The sequence below is a fragment of the Eptatretus burgeri genome, chromosome 13, assembly GCF_056783735.1.
Source record: "Eptatretus burgeri isolate ZD-2024b chromosome 13, Ebu_testis_v1, whole genome shotgun sequence".
NCBI classification, from domain to species: Eukaryota; Metazoa; Chordata; class Myxini; order Myxiniformes; family Myxinidae; genus Eptatretus; species Eptatretus burgeri.
This window is the reverse complement of record NC_140973.1, coordinates 81,591,936-81,597,935: the sequence shown is the minus strand read 5'-3', so window position 1 is coordinate 81,597,935 and position 6,000 is coordinate 81,591,936.

Below are 6,000 nucleotides of genomic sequence, written 5' to 3'. Positions count from 1 at the left end.
AATTCGGCTGCTCCAGTTAGCGGTCACCACAGCGGATCATCCGTATGATCCGCATAGTGATTTGGCACATGTTTTACGCCGGATGCCCTTCCTGACGCAACCCTGGTCGCCTCTTACGACACAGGGATTATATATATATATATATATATATATATATATATATATATATATATATATATATATATATATATATATATATATATATATATATATATATATATCCTATCGGAGTTTTTCATCGTGATTTAAGATCTGACAATGTTTTTTTCACAATACTCGTTCTGTAAAATGGAAAATTAAAAAAACAAACCTCTTCGGGAACACCCCTAAAAATTCTGCCGAAATCTACTGAAAGGGGCGTAACCCACATGACGTCATCTCCAGAACGTCAAAGGCTGCACGTTAATTACTCGGGTTGGTGGTCTACGTGATTCTATTGGCTTCCTGTGTGTTTCCACATTTGATTGGTCGACTCAATCGCTTCGTTCATTTCAGCTTTAAAAAAATCAAACATTTGGTTTTGAATTATGGATGACATGGACTTTGATTTGTCTGGTAGCGACAGTGAGTGTAAGAGAAATGAAGGATTTTGGTCTGAATCACATGGAGAATTGTCGGATAACGTAGTCACGGGAGGTGAAGTTCAAGCAGCTGGAAATGAAATACGGCCTTACCAATTCGAGCCCGAAGCAGGACAAGCAGAGGAAACTTGCAATGAAATTACCGGCGTTCATGATGATCGGGAGGACATCCAAGTAAGACTTGGCAATAACAACTGGTTAGACTAAATCCTATTCGTAATTCAATAATGTAAATTCGACTTGCATACTGCTCAATATCAGAAATATTTTAGTGACGTGACGTGACCAGCGCAGCGGACATGTTGCTCCGTGGCGAATGAATCGCAAACAAGGCCGGCGCATGTCATCGGCCGTATCTCTCCGCGCATAAAACGAAGCAATCTCGCTGTTCGGATACGATGAAAACTTGTGTGCAGAACACACCTTGTGACACAATTGTCTAGAGTAGTCCGATAAATCTGACGTTCTGTTGCATTTTTATTTATTTCATTCCTACCGTCGTCATGTAGCACCAGTAGAAAACAATGAAGAAAAGAGAATAATAAAAGATAGCTACAGCACGTCAGATTTATCGGACTAGTCGGACGGACGACGGATTTATCGGACTAGTCTAGACTCTCGTGTTGACAAGTAACTTGTATTAGCATGCACACAATGTATAAGTGAATGCGTAAGAGTCCTGAGGCTATGAGGCCGTTGTTATAGGACAGATAAATTTGTCTTTTGTCGTTGTGCCAACATATTTTTCCCTGTTCATTTATTACAGCATTTGGTTAAATGTTAATGAATAGCAAGCCAATGGAAGCAGTACCTTCACTTGAGAATAAACCCATGTATGTCGAGTGCAGCCATACCTGGCTTGCATGTATGTGGAATCGTACCTATCCCAGCAGGATGGTTTCAACGAACAATTCAATAAGCTGCAAAATGTGGGTGCAGGTTTTTTACATCGTTTGATTTTAAAATTATCTCCTTGCGCCTTGAAATGATGCAATATTAATCTTTAGTATTTTACTTGTAGGTCCCTGTAAGTTTCTTTTTTAATGGAAAGGTTCAACAGTCACATTTTATATTTTGTGGACATGGTATAGCCCTTTATTGTGCATACATGTATTGTATTTGTACACGACTACGACAAGGTAGTAAAGGGATAAACAATTGCCTCGTGATTGTTGTGCATACACGGCTCAAAACCGAATTTCTTTTCCGCGAAACAATCACAGGAATTAAGACGATTAGTGAGATAGCAAACACATGTGCACAATGCATTTGTAGGTACTTTATACGGCGCGCGACATCTAGTCAATCCACTCTGTGCGAGTCACGTTCTGCATATGACGTGAAGGATGCGGTTTGCTGAAGGCAACTCTTTTAAGGGGCGGGGCATAGCAAGTTGTGAAAAGCACCAGAAATGTTCAAAATATTGGTCTAATTATCCCATTTTTGATTTTAAAAAAGACACATGGGTGATTTCTTCACTAGGAAGGTCAAGTTAATGTATAAATAACCAGAAAATTTTGAGTGTCATGGGACCTTTAAAGACACCTCTAGGCCGTCCTGTCAGCCCTTTTTTTTGAATCATGATAAATACAAAAAAAATTATAGAAACAATAATTTCTCCTCACCTGTGAAGGTGTATGCATTCTGGCTTTGTTTGACCTTGAAGACCCAAGGATGTGTTTCCATTTCCACAACAACTTTGGTGTTCTAATTATCCAAGTATTTTTGGAGGTTAACGCTACAACAGATGGATTACAAACACATATGAAGTAAGACGAGGAAGATGAACTCTTTTCCTGATCTGAACTTGGGTGTCATGGTTTTTACATCCTCGTGGAAGATCTCGAAGTCTTACTCACGTTGTTGTTCTTGTGGAGTTTTTTGTTTCACAGCCTACAGTTTTCATCGAAACTTCCTGAAACTTGGCTTATATATGTAAAAATACTCTGTGCAGACAGTAACCATCTCCGATTTTGAAAATTCCTCCGAGAAAAAAAGTTATGACGTCAAAATATCTCCGCTAATGGAAATCGCCAAAAAAATTATCTCCGAAACTAGGCAAGCTTTTTGAATTCTGTTTGTGGGAATCGAACAGGGCATTAGCAGAGATGAATTACCGCACATATGATACATCACTATGACGTCATATCAATTTTTATGACGTCATTCCTATTTTTGACATTTTTTGTTTCACAACCCAGAGTTTTCATCGGATCTCCGTGAAACTTGCCATGTATATGCAGAAAGCCCATGTGCAGGCAGTAACCATCTCCGATTTTGGAAATTCTTTGTAGAAAAAAAGTTGACGTCATAATATCGCCGCTAATTGAAATCGCCTTCACCGTTATCTCTGAAACTAGGCAAGCTGTTTGAATTTTGTTTGCGGGAATCAAGCCAGGCATTAGCACAGATAACACTGGGCTGCATTTGAAATATTTTTTCAGAGGTCTAGGTTTTCTCAACGGTTCCAGTATGTTTTTTGCATGCTGAATTCAGAAATGTATCTAATTTCGCTCAATCAGGTCAAGTTTTTATGCTATCTCAATTTTAAGGAAAAAAAAGAATCAAAATTTTTGTTTTTTTTATTAGCATTTTTAAAATTCAAAATCAGACTTACATTGACAGAAAATGTACAAACTATACATATAATGACACACAAGTACCGTTAATGTGGAAGAAAGTGCCTTCTCAATTACTTTCATTTCAATATCAGAAAAATATAGATAAATCGTCGTTTCTGGCAACACGCAACTTCAGTCGCTCCAGCAGTCGCTGTTTTCCTTTGTCTTTTTAATGTTGAATTTCACATTAACGGTACTTGTGCATCATATATATATATATATATATATATATATATATATATATATATATATATATATATATATATATATATATATATATATATATATATATATATATATATAGTTTTTTGGGGGGGGGGGGGTAGAATGTATTATAAGCCAAATTTAATATCATACATAGATTTAATCCATTCCCACACTCCTCAATCCTGGCTTTTGGCTCAGTCCACTGTGTTGATTACCACACATCATGATGTCAATGCGGTTATTGTTTTAAAAATAATAAAATGCTTAATGGTTTATATATTTTGTTATTTGGGTATGAATTAAATCCATCTACATTATTAAATTGTTTGAGCATCTGCTTCAGTTGATTTGGGGGATGGTTTGCATATGTATCGCTTTTGGAATGGTACCGTCCATTTTCCCTCATCCCACGATCCTGGCCTGGTTTGGTTGAATCCACATTTACATTTGATTTATTTTCCTGATAAAACGATTAATGTTTTATATATTTTTAAATTTTGGGTTGCGTGCATTAGCTCAGAAACAAAGTAACTTCATTGCATTGGAATCGTCATCATAGCTTCAACTGTTATTGAGTTAGGTTGGGCTACAGTTTTACATTGTTTTGAGAGGGGAAGAAGCAGAAGAAGAAACAGAAGTACAATATTGGCGTTTTAGTGATCACCCGAAGTGGTACTTTAGCGATCTATTCTGGCATCTTTTTAAGCCTTGCTAGTTCAGAAAATGCTCGAGAATAAAATGTACGGCTTTTAAAGGCATCTGATGTCTTTAAAATTTTAAAGGCATTTTAAAGGCATAGTCGTTTAGGAGCATATCATTGTGCACACATTTTAATGGGTGGCCATTTTTTCCTGTAACATCCCTGTACATGAAGTACTACCATGCTCCATGATATTACGATATAAGTGTAAGACATACAATACTCAAATATCCACTGGTCTGCATCAGAGAAATATAATTCCTTTCTCAAACTTTTCTCAATGTTCATGCAATTTCAATAAAACTCCATCTTTGATTTTGTTTGTGTTTGGACTAAGTAATATCATTCTAAGTAATAGGTTTTGTTTGAGTTTGGAATAAGTAATGTCACAGACCTCTGTTAACTTGTACATGTTGCTACGTTTGATCCTGGGGAGTAACTGCTGAAATCTATCTGTTTGGGTTCTTCCCGACATCTTTGTTCTTTGTTCCCTTCACACTTTTTGCGATTTTTAAAATTTTATTTTATTTTTCACAATTCTCTTCATTCATTCTAATTCTTGCTTTTTATTATCTTTCTTCTCTTTCACTCTCTATTCCTCTCTTTCATTATCTATCTCTCGGGAGAAGTGAATTCTTGCAGAAATTTTTCTGCAAGGTTCACTTGGCTGCACTTGGATGGGTTTCAGGGTTGAGGATTAGCGGCTGAAACCCAAATCCTATCCAGGTTCCTCCCGATGACTATCTTTGCTCCTTACTTCATCGGGTTCCTTTTTGGTCTTCTGTTTAATTTCTGATTTAAATTCTGCTAATACGCCCTTTCACCCTTTCACTTCCTCCAAATCTTCTCACGTGCACACTACTCCCGACTTAATGTCTCCCTTTAAACTTTACACATTTCCATCAACACAGATTAAGTGTCGGTGCACTTTTACCTCTCTAATATTCTGTCTCTCTAATATCAAGGAGTTGTCTAATATTCTGTCTCTCTAATATCTAGGAGTTATTTAATATTCTGTCTGTCTAATATCAAGGAGTTATCTATTATTCTGTCTATCTAATATCGAGGAGTTATCTAATATTGTCTATCTAATATTCAGGAGTTATCTAATATTCTGTCTATCTAATATCGAGGAGTTATCTATTATTCTGTCTGTCTAATATCGAGGAGTTATCTAATATTCTGTCTATCTAATATTTAGGAGTTATATATTATTCTGTCTGTCTAATATCTAGAAGTTATCTAATATTTTATCTATCTAATATATAGGAGTTACTAATATTCTATCGATCTAATATCGAGGAGCTATCTACCATTCTGTCTATCTAATATTCTGTCTATCTAATATCGAGGAGTTATCTAATATTTTGTCTATCTAATATTTAGGAGTTATCTAATATTTTATCTGTCTCATATATATATATATATATATATATATATATATATATATATATATATATATATATATATATATATATATATATATATATATATATATATATAGGAGTTACTAATATTCTATCTATCTAATATCTAGGAGCTATCTACCATTCTGTCTGTCTAATATCGAGGAGTTATCTAATATTCTGTCTCTCTAATATCGAGGAGTTATCTAATATTCTGTATTACTAATATCGAGGAGTTATCTAATATTCTGTATTACTCATATCGAGGAGTTATCTAATATTCTGTGTCTAATATCTAGGAGTTATTTAATATTCTGCAGGCTAACCCCTGCTTTGGCAGGGAAAATGGCCTTTAAATGCGTGTGTGTGTGTGTGTGTGTGTGTGTGTGTGTGTGTGTGTGTGTGTGTGTGTGTGTGTGTGTGTGTGTGTGTGTGTGTGTGTGTGTGTGTGTGTGTGTCTAATATTCTGTCTATTTAATATTTAG